The sequence below is a fragment of the Rhinopithecus roxellana genome, chromosome 7 (genome assembly GCF_007565055.1).
Source record: "Rhinopithecus roxellana isolate Shanxi Qingling chromosome 7, ASM756505v1, whole genome shotgun sequence".
Lineage (NCBI taxonomy): Eukaryota > Metazoa > Chordata > Mammalia > Primates > Cercopithecidae > Rhinopithecus > Rhinopithecus roxellana.
The window spans coordinates 23,476,714-23,496,859 of NC_044555.1; the positions used below are offsets into that span (position 1 = coordinate 23,476,714).

At 37.2% G+C, this 20,146-nt stretch overlaps 1 long non-coding RNA gene across 1 annotated transcript in view; it reads right to left on the reverse strand.

Moving 5' to 3' along the window:
- Positions 1-7,506: 7,506 nt before the first annotated feature.
- Positions 7,507-20,146, reverse strand: part of LOC115898722 — a 105,686-nt gene continuing 93,046 nt past the window's right edge. Inside the window, exon 3 of the long non-coding RNA XR_004058410.1 lies at positions 7,507-8,030. This is a non-coding gene — a long non-coding RNA (uncharacterized LOC115898722). The remainder of the gene's footprint in view (positions 8,031-20,146) is intronic.

Consider the following 20,146-nt stretch of genomic DNA (forward strand, 5'->3'; position numbering starts at 1 on the left):
TTAGATCCCATTTGTCAATTTTGGCTTTTGTTGCCGTTGCTTTTGGTGTTTTAGACATGAAGTCCTTGCCCATGCCTATGTCCTGAATGGTATTACGTAGGTTTTCTTCTAGGGTTTTTATGGTTTTAGGTCTAATATTTAAGTCTCTAATCCATCTTGAATTAATTTTCGTATAAGGAGTAAGGAAAGGATCCAGTTTCAGCTTTCTACTTATGGCTAGCCAATTTTCCCAGCACCATTTATTCAATAGGGAATCTTTTCCCCATTTCTTGTTTTTCTCATGTTTATCAAAGATCGGATGGCTGTAGATGTGTGGTATTAATTTAATTAGATCCCATTTGTCAATCTTTGCTCTTGTTGCAATTGCTTTTGGCATCTTCCTCAAGAATTTTTGCCTGTTCCTATGTCTAGAATGGTATTGCCTAGGTCGTCTTCCAAAGTTTTTATAGTTTTGGGTTTTACATTTAAGTATTTAATCAATCTTCAATTAAATTTTGTATGTTGTATAAGAAAGGAGTCCAGTTTCAATCCTCTGCATATGGCTAGCCAGCTATCCCAGCACCATTTATTAAATAGGGAATCCTTTCCCCATTGCTTATTTTTGCCAGCTTTGTTGAAGATCAGTTAGTTATACCTATGAGGCCTTATTTCTGGGTTCTCTATTCTGTTCCATTTGTCTATGAATCTGTTTTTATACCCATACGCTGCTGTTTTGGTTACTGTAGCTCTGTAGTATAGTTTGAATTCAGGTAGCATGACACCTCCAGCTTTGTTCTTTTTGCTTAGTATTACCTTGGCTATTCGGGCTCCTTTTAGTTCCATATGAATGTTAAAATAGTTTTTTCTAGTTCTGTGAAAAATGTCAATGCTTGTTTAATAGGAATAGCATTGAATGTGTAAATTGCTTTGGACAGTGTGGCCATTTTAGCAAGGAGCATGGAATGTTTTTCCATTTGTTTGTGTCATCTGTGATTTATTTGAGGAGTGTTTTGTAGTTCTCCTTGTACAGATCTTTTACCTCCGTGATTAGCTGTATTTCCAGTTATTTTATTCTGTTTGTGACAATTGTGAATGGAACTGCATTCCTGAGTTGCACTCCTCAGCGTGACTGTTGTTTGTGTATAGTAATGCTAGTGATGTTTGCACACTGATTTGGTATCTTGAGACTTTGCTGAAGTTGTTTATCAGTTTATGAAGCTTTGGGCTGCAACTGTGGAGTTTTCTAGATATAGGATCATGTCATCTGCAAACAGGGATACTTTGACTTCCTCTCTTCCTATTTGGATGCGCTTTATTTTTTTCTCTGATTGCTCTTGCCAAGATTTCCAATACTATGTTGAATAGAAGTGGTGAGAGAGGTCATCTTTGTCTTGTGCCAGTTTTCAAGGGGAATGTTTACAGCTTAGGCCCGTTCAGTATAATGCTGGCTGTGGGTTTGTCATAGATGTCTCTTATTATTTTGAGGTATATTCCTTCAATACCTAGTCTATTGAGAGCTTTTAACATTAAGGGGTGAATTTTATCAAAAGACTTTTCTGCATCTATTTAGTAATCATGTGATTTTTTTATCTTTAGTTCTGTTTATGTGATGAATCACATTTATTGATTTGCACATGGTGAACCAACCTTGCATCCCAGGATAAAACCTACTTGATCATACTGGATAAGGTTTTTGATGTGCTGCTGGATTCGATTTTCCAGTTGTTGAGAATATTTGCATAAATGTTCACCAAGGATATTGGCCTGAAGTTTTCTTTTTTTATTGTGTCTCTGCCAGGTTTTGGTATCAGGATGATGCTGGCTTCATAGAATGAGTTGAGGAGCAGTCTCCCCTTCTCATATTTTTTTTTTCTTGAATACTCACAGTAGGAATGGTACCAGCTCTTCTTTGTACATCTGGTAGAATTTGGCTGTTAACCTGTCTGGTCCTAGGCCTTTTTGTTGGTAAGCAATTTATTACTACTTCAATTTTAGAGCTCATTTTTGGTCTGTTCAGAAATTCAATTTCTTCCAGGTTCTGTCTTGGGAGGGTGTATGTGTCCAGGAATTTACCCATTTCTTCTAGATTTTTTTACTTTATGTGCATAGAGGTGTTCATAATACGCTCTAGCAGTTCACTGTTTTTCTGTGGGGTCAATGGAAATATCCCTGTTGTCATTTCTGATTGTGTTTATTTGAATCTTCTCTCTTGTTAGCCTAGCTAGTGGTCCATTTTATTAATTTTTTCGAAAAAAAAAAACAGCTCCTGGATTTGATCTTTTGAATGGTTTTCCATGTCTTAATATCCCTCAATTCAGCTCTGATTTTGGTTATTTCTTGTCATCTCCTAGCTTTGGGATTTGTTTGATCTTGGTTCTGCAGTTCTTTTAGTTGTGATGTTAACTTCAGATCTTTCTAACTTTTTGATGTGGGCACTTAGTGCTATAAATTCCTCTCTTAACGCTGCCTTCGCTGTGTCCCAAAAATTCTGATATGTTGTATCTTTGTTCTCATTAGTTTCAAAGAACCTCTTTATTGCTGCCTTACTTTCATTATTACCCAAAAGTCATTCAGAAGCAAGTTATTCAATTTCCATGTAATTGTATGGTTTTCAGTGACTTTCTTAGTCTTCATTTCTAATTTAACTGCACTGTGGTCCAAGAGATTGTTATGATTTCAGTTTTATTTTTAATTTGCTGAAGGGTATTTTTTTTCCAGTTATGTGATTGGGATTTTAGCGTATGCGCCATGTGGTGATGAGAGGAATATATATTCTGTTGTTTTCATGTGCAGAATTCTTTAGATATCTGTCAGGTCCATTTGACCTAGTGCTGAATTCAGGGTTCTGAATATCTTTAATTTTCAGTCTCAATGATCTGTGTAATATTGTCAGTGGGGTGTTAAAGTCTCCCAGTATTATTGTGTGGGAGTTTGTCTCTTTGAAGGTCTGTAGTAAATTGCTTTACAAATCTGGGTGCTCCTGTGTTGAGTGCATATATATTTAGGACAGTTAGATATTCTTGTTGAATTGAATCCTTTACCATTAGGTCATGACTTTCTCTGTTTCTGATTTTGTTGGTTTAAACTCTGTTTTGACTGAAACTAGGATTGTAATCCTCGCTTTTTTTCTGTTTTCCATTGCTTGGTAGATTTTTTCTCCATCCCTTTATTTTGAGCCCATGTGTGTCATTGCATGTGACATGGGTGTCTTGAAGACAGTATACCAATGGGTCTTGGTTCTTTATCTACCTTGCCACTCTGGAGCATCTTAATTGGAGCAGTTGGCTCATTTACATTTAAGGTTAGTTTTGATATGTGTAAATTTGATCCTATCATGATGTTAGCTGGTTACTTTGCAGACTTGTTTATGTGGTTGCTTTATAGTGTCACTGGTCTGTGTACTTCAGTTTGTTTTTGTAGTGGCTAGTAGTGGTCTTTCCTTTCCATATTTAGTGCTTCCTTCAGGAGCTCTTATAAGGCAGGTCTGGTGGTAACAAATGCCCTCAGCATTTGTCTAAACATGATCTTATTTTTTCTTCACTTATAAAGCATAGTCTGGGTTGGAATTTATTTTCTGTAAGATTGTTGAATATTGGCCTGAATCTCTTCTGGCTGGTACATTTTTTTATTTTGACCTTTGAGAATCTGATGATTATGTGTCATGGGGATAGCCTTCTTTTGAAATATCTTACTGGGCTTCTCTGCATTTCCTGAGTTTGAATGTCAATCTCTCTAGCTAGGGGAGGTTCTCATGGATGATATCATGAAATATGTTTTCCAAGTTGATTCCATTCTTTCAGGGACACAAATCAGTATAGATTTAGTCTGTTTACATAATCCCATGTATCTCAGAGATTTTGTTCATTCCTTTTCCTTCTTTCTTCTCTATTCTTGTCTGTCTTATTTCATTTTTTAAATTTTATTTTTTTTTTCAAACAGAGTCTCACTCTCAGTCGGGCTGGAGTGCAGTGGCTCACTGCAACCTCTTCCTCCCAGGTTCAAGCAATTCTCATGCCTCAGCCTCCCAAGTAGCTAGGATTATAGGCATGTACCACCATGCCCAGCTACTTTTTGTATTTTTGGTAGAGACAGGGTTTCACCATGTTGGCAAGGCTCGTCTCAAACTCCTGGCCTCAAGTGATCTACCCACCTCGGCCTACCAAAGTGCTGAGATTAGAGGCATGAGCCACCACACCAGGCCCTGACTGTCTTATTTCAGAAAGCCAGTCATCAAGCTCTGAGATTCTTTCCTTCGCTTGGTCTATTCTGCTATTAATACTTGTGACTGCTTTATGAAATTCTTGTAGTGTGTCTTTCAGCTCTATCAGGTTGGATATGTTCTTTTCTATACTGTCTATTTTGTCTGTCAGCTCCTGTTTATCATAATTTTTAGCTTCCTTGGATTGGGTTTCAATGTACTCCTATTGTTCAATTACCTTCATTTCTATTCGTATTTTGAATTCTATTTCTGCCATTTCAGCCATCTCAGCCCAGTTCAGAGCTTTTCCTGGAGAGGTGATATGGTCATTTGGAGGAAAGAAGGCACTCTGGCTTTTTAAGTTTCCAGGATTCTTGCACTGATTCTTTCTCATCTTTGTGGGCTTATCTACCTTCAGTCTTTAAGGCTGCTGACCTTTGGTGGGGTATTTTTTTTTTTCTTCTTTTATCCTATTGATGACTCCGAGGGTTTGATTGTAGTATGAGGTGGATTCAGCTGACTGGCTTGGTTTCTGAAAGATTTGACGGGACCAATGCACAGCTCCGAAATCCTGGACTGCCTACGCTAATTCTGGTGGACTTGGATTGGGTCCCGACTTTGTTCTCTGGCTCCTTGAGATTAGGAATACACTGCACTGGGGTGCAAGGTGCAGCAGCTGTGGCAGAGTTCTAGCAAGTGCCAGGGTACCTGCCTCCCTGCAGGCATTCAATACAGTGGCAGAAACAAGGCAGCTGGGGAGGAGACAGGGAGCTACTGTTGGCAACTGTGTAAGCAGTGTGCTGAAAGTGGTGTTGGCCCGCATGTTCTCACTCATAGGTGGGAACTGAACAATGAGATCACTTGGACTCGGGAAGGGGAACATCACACACTGGGGTCTATCATGGGGAGGGGGAAGGGGGGAGGAGGGAGGGATTGCATTGGGGAGTTATACTTGATATAAATGATGAATTGATGGGTGCTGACGAGTTGATGGGTGCAGCACACCAACATGGCATAAGTATACATATGTAACAAACCTGCACGTTATGCACATGTACCCTAGAACTTAAAGTATAATTAAAAAAAAAAAAAAAAAAAAAAAAAAGAAAGTGGTGTTGGCTCAGCAGTGGGGCGCTGCCAGGCACCGGTCTGGATGCTTTCTTTGTATCCTGCAAGCAGGAGTGATCACTCAGGTTGGGAGATGATCTGCTCTTCTCTGTGTAGTGTTAGCACAAGGGTGGGGTGCTCGTGGAGGAAGGGCTAGCTGGCTCTTTGGCCAGGGGTCAGGGGCTGGACTGTACTCCTGCACATTAGCCAGACAAGAAAAGCAAAACTGGCCCATCCAAACCGGTGCCAGCAAAGTGATGTGGGGAGTTGCCATGGTCATGGGGGAAGCCGCTGTATGGGGAGGAAGTAGGTGGGCTGTTGTGTTTCCGTAGGGGCTGCCCTGCTGGAGTTGGAGCTCTCCACCAGTCAGGCATGGTCCACCAGTGCAGAAGCTATTGCGTGGGCCCCCACAGCACCCGAGACTGCACGCAAGCAGGAATGGCCAGGCTGGGGTCCCAGGAGAGGCCAGTAAACCAAGGGGTGCTCAGGTCGGACCAGCCTTGTCTGATGGGCAAGACCACCCTGCAGAGTTCAGGTCTGACCGTTCCCCTAGGTCTACAGTCTCCTATAGGAAGCAATTCAAGCTTAGAGTAATAGCCATCTCTGGCGATGCTCTGCTACAGACACTTCCACACCAAACCCTGTGAGCTCCACGTCATCCAGTTTGCTGCCCCTACCACTTCTCTAGTAGCTCTCCCTGCTAACTCCAGTGTCTGTGGTGGTTGAAGGGTCTCCTCCTGCTGGCTTCCAGAGGTCCGTGGTGAAAGTGGGTTGCTCCTTGCCAGTTCAACTTACCCAATTCCCCCCAAGCCATTGTGGGCCAGGAATGAGTCCCAGTGAGGGGTAGCCCCATGTAGGGTTCCCAGCTTTCTCCCCCTTCAGCCCAGCTTTTGTGTCTTCCCTCCATCCACTCTCAGTGCCTTCCCTCTAAAGATCTGTTAGGAGCACACCAATCATCTGGGTCCCTCGATGGGAGCTGTTCCACCTGGCTGCATCCAGTCGGCCATCTTGCCCTCCTCTCCTTTTTTCTTTATAAATTACTCAGTCTCAGGTATTCTTTTATAGCAACATGAAACAGATTAAGACACCAAGTAAAAAGTTTCACCTGAAAGTCTATTGAAGCTTTATTTGTGATACCCCTAAACTGGAAACAACATAACTGCCCATTAATTGATGAATGGTTAGTTGTGCCATAGTCATACAATGGAATATTAGTAATAAGAAGGAAGTATTGATACATGCAATATGGATAAATCTCAGAATAATTATCTGAGTGAAAGATGCAAGAAATGAATACATAGTATATCTGATTCCATTTACATAAAACTCTAGGAAGTGCAAATTAATAAGAAAATAACAGAGGTCAGTTCAATGGTCACATGGGTTTAAGGAGTGGTGGGCAGGGTGTGAAGTATGAATTGCAAAGGATCAAAAGAAAAACGTTTAGGGGTAATGAATACATTCATTGTCTTGAATGTAGGGATGGTTTTACAAATCTATACATATGTCAAAACTTAAAATTGTACAATTTTAACACACAAGACTTATTATATGACAATTATATCACCAAAAAAGCTGTTAAAAATGACCATGAGGGAAAATTTATGGATAACAAAAGTATTCTTAAACCAGATTGTTGTGATGTTTATGCAACTGTAAACATTTCCTAATAAGTTATCTCAATTTAGGGTTACAATGGATGATCCTTTCGGTATATCGACTATAATGTAGTAAAACAATTTAAAAATTGTAATTTGGTAGGCAGGATTTTATGCTGTGACTGGGTATGGTGAGAGATAAAAGGTGAGATGACTGGTCTGATGAGAAGTAAGAGATTTTGAAAAAGCTGTGTGCAGAATGAGAGAGAGTACTTACTGAGGAAACACGGAAAGCTTTTCAGGCAGCACATATGACCCAGGTGAAGCAAAGAGTAAGTACTCCAAAATACTGATTAAAGGAGAAAATAATGCATAAAGTTACTTATACAACTAATATTTATTGAGCACCCACCACAAAACAGGCACTCTGTTAGAGACAATATTTAATTTCAATCACTAATTTCTGCTTCATTCACTTGCTATACTACATGTTCACTTTGTAAGACCCCAATGGCTTTTCTAGTATTAATTACTGCTAAAGTGAATATCTCTTTTTATATAAGTATCTGCCTTTGAGCATTTTATCTTAATGTATTAGTTTGTTCAAATATATAATCTCACATGTATGTATTATAATCAAATAGCCAGTCTCTCTCCTAGAAATCCATTGTTTTTCATCCCAACAAAATGTCAATCCTCTAGCTGTAACCTTTCATCCATCCCTAGCTTATCCCAGATGAATCAGGAAAAGGTGTTGAATTACTGTAGATGCTAGCATCCCTACTTCCTGCCACCACTAACCATTTGTTTCTAGCAGTAACAGAATGGAATTCACACTTCAGTGCAGTGGGGATTTGGGGCTTCAGGGATGAGCAGGGCAGACAAGGACCCTGATTTCAGGGAACTCACAGTCTTCTGGGGGAGGTGGAAGACAAGTGAATAATCTTCAATCGTGATGAATATCCTATGTGATAGACAGAATTCAGCAGGCTCTGATGGCACATGGCAGGAAATTGTAACCTTGTTTAGGAGGCACAGTCTCCCAAAGTGAGAGATTAGTAAGTTCGGATGTGAAGGCTGAGTGGCAGTTAGCTGAGTGGAGGGTGGGTGATAAAGTTGTCCAGGCAGAAGAACAGCATGAGGAGGACCTGTGGGTCAGAGAGAACATGGGGCATTCAAGGAACAGGCTTCTTCCCTGGCCCCTGTAGCAGATCACAGAAGATACTGGTTTACCTGGCTTACCTCACTTCAAAACTATGAGAGCACCATCTGCTTAGTGTGAGTAAGTTAAAGAGCACTGGCACAGTGTCATGCCACCTGGGTTCAAATCTCACCACACCCTTTGCCAACAACATGACTTTCAGCACATTACCTGAGATGCTTCAGCAAGTGTTTCTGCTTCTATTGTGGAATTAAGGAAAATCATATCAACTATCTCATGTCAGAGGATACCTCGTAATGGTCCTGTGAGGATTAATTTACACGTGAGACAAAAACAGAGCACTTCAATGGAGAAAAGATAGATTTGTCAACAAGTAAATTGCCACATGCAGTTCTAGATGCAAAAAATGAATCCAGACACAGATCTTACATTATTTTATTAGAAGTAACCCATGTAATTGTTCATATGTAAAACACAAAATTATAAATATCCTAGAAGATAACATGAAAAAATCGAGATGACCTTAGGTTTGGTGATATTTTAGATACAATGCCAAATGTACAATCTCTGAAAGGAAAAATTGATTTCAGACTTTATGAAAAATGAAATCTTGTGCTCTACTAAATGCATTCTTAAGAGAATGAAAAACGCATACAGAGTGGGAGAAAATCTTTGCAAAACACATATCCAGTTAAGAAAATACACCAAGATCTCTTAAAACTCAACAATAAAAAACCAAACAACCAATTAAAAATGGGCAAAATATAGGTACAGATATCTCACCAAACAAGCTATACAGATAATCAATAAGCATATAAAAAGATGCCCAATGACATATGTCTTTAGGGAATTGCAAGTAGAAACAACAATAATACAACCACTATAAACTTATTAGAATGGCTACAATTCAAAACACTGCCAAATTCTGGATGTAAAGTAACAGAAATTCTCATTCATTGCTGGTGAGAAGGGAAAGTGGTACAGCTACCTTGAAAAATAGTTTGGCAATTTCTTAGAAAACTACACATACTCATACCATACAAACCAGCAATTGAACTCCTAAATGAGATGAAAATTATATCCACACAAATATTTGTACACAAATATTTGTACCAGTTTTATTCATAATTGCCAAAACTTGGAAGTGGCTTGTCTTAGTCCATTTTCTGCTGCTTATACAGAATACATAAAACTGGGTAATTTATAAGAAAATAAATTTATTTTTTATAGTTAAAGAGTCTGAGAAGTCCAAAGTCGAGGGGCCACATCTGGTGAGGGTCTTTTTGCTGATGTGGACTCTGCAGAGTTCCAAAACAGTGCAGGGCATCACATGACGAGAAAGCTGAGCAGGCTATCTCTGCTCTCTCCTTCTCCTGTTATAAAGCCACCAGCCTCACTTCCATAATAACCCATTTATACATTAATCTATGAATGGATTAATTCATTCACGAGGGTAGAGCACTTATGACCCAATCACCTCTTAAAGACTCCCCGACCCCAGTACTGCTACATTGGGAATTAAATTTCAACATAAGTTTTGGAGGTGACCAATATTCAAATCATAGCACAGCCAAAATATTCTTCAACAGATGAATGAATAAACAAATAGTGGTACATCTATACAATGAAATTATATTCAATGATAAAAAGAAATATTAGACTACAAGACATGGAGAAAGCATAAATGCATATTACTAAGATGAAGAAGCCAATCTGAAAGGGTTATACATGGCATGATTCCAACTACAGGACATGCTATGGAGAGAGCAAAAAGTTCAATGATTGAAGTTTCTGGGGAGGGAGGGAGGGAAGGGCGAATAGGTGAAGCACAGGTGATCTTTAGGGCAGTGAAACTATTCTGTATGATACTGTAAGGATGAATATATGTAATACATTTGTCAAAAGCCATAGAAGTGTAGAACACAAAGAGAAAACCTTAATATAATCTATGAACTTAAGTTAATAATCATGTATCAATATTGGCTCATCAATTGTAATAAGCGTACCACACTAATACAAATGTTAGTAATGGAAGAGGGGAGTGTATGGGGGTATGTGGAAATTCTCTGTACTCTCTGCCTTTTTGTAAGCCTAAAAGTCTTCTAAAAATCCTCTATTAATTTTGAGATTTAAAAATAATTGGCTTTAATACAGTATCTGCCTTTGAGATATTTGGTGTTGATCAAGTAAACTTTCATGCATTCCACAAATTATGAGCGTCTGCTATATTCCTGGCACCATTCTCTCTGTTTCTAGGTTTCTTCATCTATAAAATGGGAATTATAATAGCAACTATCTCATAAATAATGAGAAGCAGATTAGAAAATTTGAGTTCTTAGTGTCCACTGTGTTCTTAGTGTCCACTGTGTTTACTTCTGTTATAGTTCTCCTAATAACCCAGTAATTACCTGTTTATCTCTATATTTTCACTAATCTGAGAAGTCATTGATATATGTGACAGAGCCTCTGTCATATGTGACCTTAGAATTTGGCATAGAGCCTAGAACCAGCAGGTGCTCAATAAATATGTATTGTATGAATGTGAATGATTCCTAATCTGATCACTGCCCAATAAAACATAGCTATTATTTTATGAGCTATTTATTAGTTGGGAAAATTCACGATAAATTAATGAATACAGGCTATTGCTGCCCTCAGATTATCTTTATGTGGAGAATGTTTTTGTAGTTGATCATTGCTGTTTTTAGCAACTTCTAGTACCAGTACATTCTGGACTTGTTAATGAATAATTTCATAATGTTCACAGGGAAATATATTACCCTTAGCCCCTAAGCTGACCTCACAGTTGGACTTTATTTGGTAATACTCTGAAAATTTATCAAATACAAAATGACTGGTTTTTAATGTAGGATCTCAAACTGTTTTTTAATTTTAATTTTATTTTTAATTGACACATGAAAATTGTATATATATTGGGGGTATGATGTGATGCTTTGATACACATATACATTGTGTAAGGATCAAATCAGAGTAATCAGTATATCATTTCTTTGTGATGAAAACATTTGGCCAAATCCTCTCTTCTAGCTATTTTGAAGTATATACCAATGTTTATATGGCTTTAAAAAAAACTGTAGATATTAAATGTATACAATTTAATGTGTTAAGAGACAAGTATGCACCCATGAAATGATCAAAACATTATTACTCTCAATGTCATAACCTTATCATTCATCTCTGAAAGATTCCTATTGCCCCCTTTGCTTTTTTTCCTTTTCTTGGTAAGAATATTTAATGAAGATTTACCCTCTTAGCAAACTTGAGTATAAAATAATAGGCCCTGTATTATACACTAGACCTGCAGATCTTATTCATTACACATAACTGAAACTTTGCAACCTTTAACAAACAACTCCCCATTTCTGCCTTCCCTCAGTCCCTGGCCACTACCATTCTACTATCTGCTTGTATATGTCTGACAATTTTAGATTTCACATACAGTACAATTGAGATTATGAAGTATTTGTCTTTCTGTGATCTGACTTATTTCACTTAGCCTAATATCCTCCAGGTACATCTATGTTGTCACAAACAGCAGGATTTCCTTCTTTTTAAAGTTGAATAGTATTTCATCATCAACAGACACTGAGGTTGTTTCCATATCTGGCCTACTGTGAATAATGTTGCAATAAACATGGAAATATAGGCATCTCTTGGAGATCAAGATTTCAATTCCTGTGATTTCTATTCCTATCCAACTTTCTTAACACCATGATCCAAAGAGACCATCTTTCCACATTGTGTAATATTGGCACAAGACATATTTTTGAGTGCTTTGTTCTGTTCCATCGCTCTATATGTCTACTTTTATGCCTGTACCATACTGTTTTGATTACTGTAGCTTTGTAACACATTATGGAATCAGGGTGTGTGATACCACCAGCTCTGTACTTGCTCAAAATTGCTTGGATATTTAGGGTCTTTTGTGGTTCCATCTGAATTTTAGGATTGTTTATTCTGTACAAAAATGCCACTGAGATTTTGAGAGAGATTGCATTGAATCTTAGATATCTTTGGGAAGTATGGACATTTAATAATATCAATTCTTCCAATACATGAACAGGAGCTGTGTTTCCATTTATTCCTGCTTTTTAAATTTTTTTGGCAATGTTTTGTAGTTTTTAGTGTACAATTTCTACCTCCTTACTTACATTTATTTCTAAGTATTTTATTTGTTATGCAATTGTGAATCAAATTGTTTTTTGAAATTTGCTTTTCAGATAGGTCATTCTTGGTTTATACAAGTGCAACCATGGATTTGGAGATCTGTGAGGGTCCTGAAACCAATTCCTCATGAATACTGAGGAATGACTGTATGATGTTGAACAGGAGAGCCAAGAGTTGGCACCCTTGTCTTGTTCGTCATCTTAGGAGTAAATCTTTCAGCTTTTCATCATTGAACATCAAGTTAATTGTGGGTTTTTCCTATATTGCCTTTATTATGTTGAGGTAATTTCTTTCTATACCTAATTTGTTGAAAATATTTAGCATATAGAGGTGTTGAATTTTGTCAAATGTTTTTACTGAATCTACTGAGATGACCATGTAATTTTTATCCTTCATTCTATTCACGTGACTTATCAATTGATTAATTTGCATATGTGGCACCATTTTGTATCACAGACATAACTTCTACTTGGTCATGGTATATGATTCTTTTAATGCATTTTTGTATTTGGCTTGCTAATAATATTTTGAGGCTTTTTGCATCTATATTTTTCAGAGATATTAGTCTGTAGTTTTCTTTTCTTCTGGTGTCTTGCTCTGGCTTTGGTATCAGGGTGATGCTGGCCTCATAGAATGAGTTGTAAGTACTCCCTATACTTCTGTTGCCTAGAAGACTTTCAGAAAGACTGGTATGAATTTTTAAATGTTTTACGTAATTTATCTGTGAAGCCACGTGGTCCTGGATTTTTCTTTGTTGGGACATTTTTTATTATTCTTCTAATGTCATTATTTGTTTTTAATGTCATTTGTGTTTTGGTATGTCTGGGCTATTTTTTATTGATGCAGTCTCAGTAGGTTCTATGTTCCTAGGAATTTCTCAATCTCTTCTGAGTTATCCAATTTATTAGCATTTAATTGTTCATAATAATTCCTATAACTCTCCTTACCCCTAGCCATGGGATGTCTCTTCTTTCATTTCTGATTGTATTAAATATTTTCTTTTTTCTTATTAGTCTAGCTAAGGGTTTGTCCATTTTATTTATCTTTTCAAAAAAAATTCTTCAGGTTTTATTTTATTAAATTGTTTCTCTATTCTCTATTTCATTCACTTCTGCTATAACATTCATTATTACTTCCTGCTGCTAACTTTGACTTTAGTTTGTTCTTCTTTATGTAGTTCCTTGAGGGAGAAAGTTAGTTTACTGGAGATCTTTCCTTTTTTCTTCTTTTAATAAACTATTTATTGTTATAAACTTCCTTCTTAGTACTGATTTGGCTGCATCTTATGTTTCGCTGTGTTGTGTTTTGGTTTTCCTTTGTCTCAATATATTTTCTAATTTCATCTTCAATTTCTTCCTTGATCCAATAATTGTTTTAAAGTGTGTTATTTAATTTCCATGCACTTGTGAATTTTCTTATTTTCTTCTTGTTACTGATTCCTAGTTTCATTCAGTTGTGATCAGAAAAGATACTTGGATTGATTTCAACCTTCTTAAATTTGTTAAGACTTGATATGAGATTCTATTGTGAGATATCTTGGAGAATGTTCCATGTGCATTTGAGAAGAATGATTATTTTTGCTGCTGTTGGGTGGAATGTTCCATATATGTGTGTTGGGTCTATTTTGTCTATAACATTGTTCAGTTCTATATTTCCTTGTTGATCTTCCATCTAGAGGAGAAAGAGGTTCTGACGTTCCAGTGTCCAGTAGGGTGACGATAGTTAATGATAATATATTCTATATTGTAAAATAGCTAGAGCAGAGTATTTTGAATATTCTCAATACAAAAAAATCAATATTTGGTGTGATGTATTTGCTAATTATCCTGATTTGATCATTACACAATGTATACATATATCAAGACATCACATTGCACCCCATAAGTGTGTACAATTATTAAATGCCAACTAAAAATAAAATAAAACTTTAAAAAGAAAATCTTATGTCACTTCTAAAAATACAAAACACATAGTATTATGTGCTATGGCAAGAATTTTATAAATTAATTTGATGAAACATAAAAATATAAGTTTAAATATTAAGATTGAAATATAAATAATACATTTCATTATTTTTTCTTTCATTAAGAATTCTATAAATGCTATGCTAAGTAATTTTCATAACTGCCTTGTAAATGTTGACCACTCAGTTCACCTTGGTCACTACCAGTTGCCTGTTTCCGATTCTGGAAGCACAAAGTTGTGATTAAAATTCTAATACCTGGAATCTATTGCTATCCAACCTTATAAAATATAAAAACCCTAACTACTTTTCATTGCAGTGGATGAAATTAACATGGAAAGCAACTAGCATACCACCTAATAGCAAGCACTCAAAAGTACCAGCTGCTATTATTGTTTAATAAATGAGCTGAGTAACATTAATGTTTTCAGATTTGAGCTTTACACTACATTTGTTACACATGATCTCAGATGTCTGAATCCTTGTTTTCCAAGTAAAAACAGTCTCAAAGGTAAGTGGCTCATTTTCTTGTGGATTCTACTTTCTAATTTCTCACTTCAACTCCCAGCCTATATCCCATTCTAGCTCCAGACATAGCAAACTCCTCCAGGTCCTCTGAACTTAGCAACCCTCCTCTCACCTCCATATCCACTCTCTCCTCTAAACACACACATGCTGTATAATTTTCTATTTGTTAATCAAGCTTTACTTTCTTTACCATCTTACGTTTTCTGTATCCCCTTATTTTCTGTCTCTGTGCACCAGAATGGAATGTTGATGAGAGGAGGTTATCCATCTGTTGTACTCACTGCTGTATCTCCAGAACCTGTAAGGCCTATAGTAAGTGATCAATAAATAGTTGTTGAATTAATTACTGAACACTTGAACCAGTCTTGCATACATAGTTTGGCACATATGGGACTCCCATTTGAACTCTGGGAAACATGGAAATCGGACAAGTTAATCTTACTGGGAAGGCTCAGCATCCAGACAGACCAATACACCCAAAGCTACTAGAGTCAGATCAGGACTGAATTCTACCTCACTCTGTCTCTTACTATAATGGTTGTATAACTTTGGGTATGCTTCCTTACTTCTCTGGGTCTCAGTTTCCTTCTCTCATTAATTATCCTCATGAGATATTTGAAATTATTCAATACTTTCATTCATCCATTCAGCAAACATTTATTGAATGTCTCTTATCTGACAGGCACCATTTCAGGCATTGGGGTAAGTTGGTAAATAAGTCACATCTATCAGCTCTCAGTCTAATGGAGGACACAGACAAATAATTGTTTATAGAACAGTGGATTTGCCACTATGATAGGGGAAATACAGGGTTCTGGTAGCAGGGGTTATAGGAGTAGTTGCTGCTCTTCACTTAATCTTTTTGGTTTCCTCATGAATACTGGTGAAGTCCCACCAGTCATGAAGGCCTAAGGCTTGCCTGCTTCTGGAATCATTCCTCCATATTTGTACTTTCACAAGCTCTGTGATTCTGTGGATCTCACTTTGGCTTGACAAGGCTATAAGTGTCAACTTGAAATTTTTCCCATGGCAAAACTTATTCACTGACAAGAGGATTTGATAGTAACAAAATGATGATAAAATAGCTACCACTTATTTTCAAATGGCCTTATGCATTCTGGTTTTATTCAGTGGGTCACAACCTGTTATTATTATTACTCATTCTCATGTTCAAATGGTCAAATTACAAAAATTACTTTTGTGCAATGTACTTTGCTAAATGCTTTCAATAACTTATTTTGAAGCTCACAACATACCTAGACAAAAATCCTATTTTTATGTGCATTTACATATTGGGTAAATAGAATTAAGGAAAGTTTGGAGGGTTTCAAAGTCATATTGCCAGTAGATAGGTGATTTAGAGTGCAGACTTGCTTGTAAAAATCATTCCACACTAAAACAAACAGAAGCGCTTTAGAGAAATGTCTGACTCAAGGGCTGGAACAGGGAAAGTACAAACAGCCAGGAACATCTTGTTGCACTAGAAAGTAAAGAAAGTGTTCCAGCTAAGATAGAGATAGGACAAAAACACAGAGGAAGTTTCAAGGAGCTTCGACTAGCCCAATCTGGGCCAATTTGAATATTGAAATAAATTTTGATGATAATCTATTATTACCCAGTGATTAAATATATACCCATGAGCCCATAATGATGTAAGTAAATACATAAATAATAAATGAGAAAGATGTGTGTGATGGTTAATATTGAGTGTGAACCTGATTGGATTGAAGGATGCAAAGTATTGATCCTGGGTGTGTCTGTGAGGGTGTTGCCAAAGGAGATTAACATTTGAGTCAGTGGGCTGGGAAAGGCATAACCAATCTCAATGTGGGTGTGCACCATCTAGTCAGCTGCCAGTATGACTATAATAAAGCAAGCAGGAGAAGATGGAAGAGCAGACTTGCTGAGTCTTCCGGCCTTCATCTTTCTCTTGTGCTGGAAGCTTTCTGCCCTTGAACGTCAAACTCTAAGTTCTTCAGCTTTTGGACTCTTGGACTTACACCAGTCGTCTGCCAGGGGCTTTCCAGCCTTTGGCCACAGACTGAAGGCTGCACTGTCGGCTTCCCTACCTTTGAGGTTTTGGGACTCAGACTGATCCACCAGTGGCCTCCTTGCTCAAGTTGCAGACGGCCCATCATGGGACTTTACCTTGTGATCGTGTGAATCAATTCTCCTTATAAACTCCCTTTCATATAGGCATATATCCTATTAGTTCTGTCCCTCTAGAGAACCCTAATACAATCGGAAAGCTCTTCATGACAGTACAATGCCAACTTATTAAGTGTTGAAAGGCTCTTGTCACTCCCATGTTCATCGCAATACTATTGAAAACAGTTAAGATATGGAATCAAACTAAGTGTCCATCATCAGACGAATGAATTAAGAAAATGTAGGAGATAATGGAATTCTATTGAGTCTTAAAAAGAAGGAAATCCTGCCTGAGCACGATGATGCATGCCAGTACTCCCAGCACTTTGGGAGGCTGAGGCGGGAGGACTGCTTGACACCAGGAATTTGAGACCAGTCTGGGCCACATAGTGAGACCCCGTCTCTACAAAAAAGTAAAAATTAATGTGGCATGGTGGCACATGCCTGTGGTCCCAGCTACTCAGGAGGTTGAATTGGGACAATCCCTTGGGTCCCAGAGGTCAAGGATGCAGTGAGCCATGATCGCATTACCGCCCTCTAGCCTGGGTGACAGAGTGAGACCCTGTCTCTAAAAAACAAAAACAAAGACATCCTGTCATTTGCGACAACCTGGATGACATTATGTTAACGGAAGTAACCCAGGCAGGGAAATACAAAGACTGCAGGATCTTACTTACGTATGGGATCTAAAAAGGTTGAACTCATGGAAGGAGAGAGTAGAATCCTAACTACAAGGAAATTGAAAGGAGGTGGTTGGTGAGCAGTTCATCAAAGATCCAAAATTTCAGTTAGATGGGAAGAATAAGTTCAAGAGACCCACCGTACGTTATGGTGACTATGGTTGATAACACTGTATTGTATTCTCGAAAATCACTGAAAGGAGACTTTGTGTTTTCCCCACAAGAAATGTTAAGTATGAGAGGTAATAATGTACATGTTAATGAGCTTGATTTAGCCATTCCACAATACATATTTCAAAACATGTTATACATGATCTATATATACAATTTTTATTTGTTAATTAAATTAATAAATATAAAGTAGGAAATGAAGGAGTTATTACAGAAAAGCATCATTTTTCAACCATCATGCATTAGTGGACTCAGGCGGAATTATCAATAAATGACAAAATGGGATATATCCACAGTCTCCAATTATCTCACCAAGGAATCCTTAATTTTTAAAGAAAATATAGTAACTTCACATAACCTGCTTAATACAACCTTAATCAAGTGATTAAATTTTACATCACCAGTTATGGAATAAATAAGTATTCTTTGCCAACAGATATAATGCATTGAGAAGAAAATACTATCATTTTGTGGTATTTCACACAAAAAATGTATAAATTGAATCTAATCATGAGGAAAGAAAACCAGGCAAACCCAAATTAAAGGACACTCTAGTAAATAGCCCATACTTTCAAAAACTGTTATGGCCATGAAAGACAAAATCTGAGGACTTGTACAAAACAAAAGAAAACTATAGTGAGTTAAAATTATAAAAAATAAAAATAAAAAAGACTAAAGTGAAGTAACAACTACATAAAATGCATGATACTAGAGGGATCACACATCAGAAAATTAGCAAATTCTGTAAATGAAATTATTGGGATAATTGGTCACTTTTGAATAAAATTTGTACTTGAGATAGATAATAGTGTTGTTTCAATGTTAATAAAGATAACATTTTGATAATTATACTGTTTATATAAGACAATGTCCTTATTCTTAGGAAGAAACAGTGAAGTATCTAGGGGTAAAAGGACATGTCTAACTCATGCTCAAATGGTTTAGAATACATATATATGAAAATGTGTCTGTGTTTATGCATCTGTGTATTGAGACAGACAGAGAGTGAGTGTAAAAATATGTAAAATGTTAACAGTGGAGGTATTAGGGAGAAGTACACATGGGGGTTGTCTCTTTCTTGCAACTTTTTGTAAGTAAGTTTGAAATTATCTCAGAAAAAATACCTCCCTCAAGAAAAGTAATGTGAGCTCTGAATACCAACTAGGATAAATTTGTGGCTACTTCATTTATCAGCTGTGTGATAGCAGAAACGTTATGAATAATTTCTGAATTCAAAAGTTTTTGACCTGTAAGAAAGGATAATCATTGAGCTTGCCTACCTCCTAGGGCCATGGTAAGGATTAAACGAGATGATGCACATATGTTTTCAGCAATATCTCGGACAGGGTGAGTACACAAAAGTTAACTCACATTGATTTTTTTTATTCTTTTTTGTTTTTAGAGGACAGCATTTGATTACACAATTCTGGTTCCAAGGACTCAGATCTAACCATGTCTCTGAGGTGCCTACCAGACATAAGATCCTAAGTTTTGAGAGTCATATAATTACTCAACAAAGGATACCTTTCATCCTTATTAAAATTATTGGCCGAAACATTTCTGATCTTAATATCTAGTCTCTTACCATTCCACTTAGCTGCCTATGTGTGTTTCTGGAGCCAAATATCCTCACTTTAACATCTAGTGTGTACTGAGGTACCTAGGCTTCTATGTGTGCTACCTATATGTTCAGTGGGAATGTAACTATTTTCAGCCTTCCTTCTGACTAGCCCAATGTACCACAGTAAAAATACCTGCCATTCATTTAGAGCCTAAATACACCATGCACAAAAATTCTGGGGAGCAGATTTTAAATCTACCTCCTTTTTCAAAGTGAATGCACAGACTCAGAGAGGTGGGGAGACTTTCCCAGAGACCCAGAGCCAATAAGAGGTGGTACATGGAATGCCTCACTGCAATACCCAAGACTTTGCTGCATAACTGAGCTGTATTCAGTTCTAACACTGTACACTATTATTAGGCACTATCTTCTCAACTAGATTCTAATCTCAGTGAAGGTAGACAGCACAATTTAGCTCTCATGGATACCCCGGTACATTCTTCAACTTCTAAGCACACAGTAGGTATCCAAGGAATATCTGTTGTCCCTTTAATGTGGAAAACAGGGCTTGCTTTTAAATATTTCTAAAAGCCTCTGTAACCAAGTTAAATAAGGTTACTCTTTAAGTGTACTCTAAAAACTCTGAGCAGAGATGTGATTCCGTAAAAATTGCTACAAACTAAACAAGGTAGTTTAGAGTTACTTACACAGGTGGGAAAGCTATAATGAGCAGCAACGTAGAGATTCTGAACAATGAGCAGGATGGTGGGAACATCCTTTGAGGAGATAGACAGTTGTGGCAGGGAAAGGGACACACGGGGTTCTAGGGTTTTATTGATATTTCATTTCACTTTTTTTGGGGT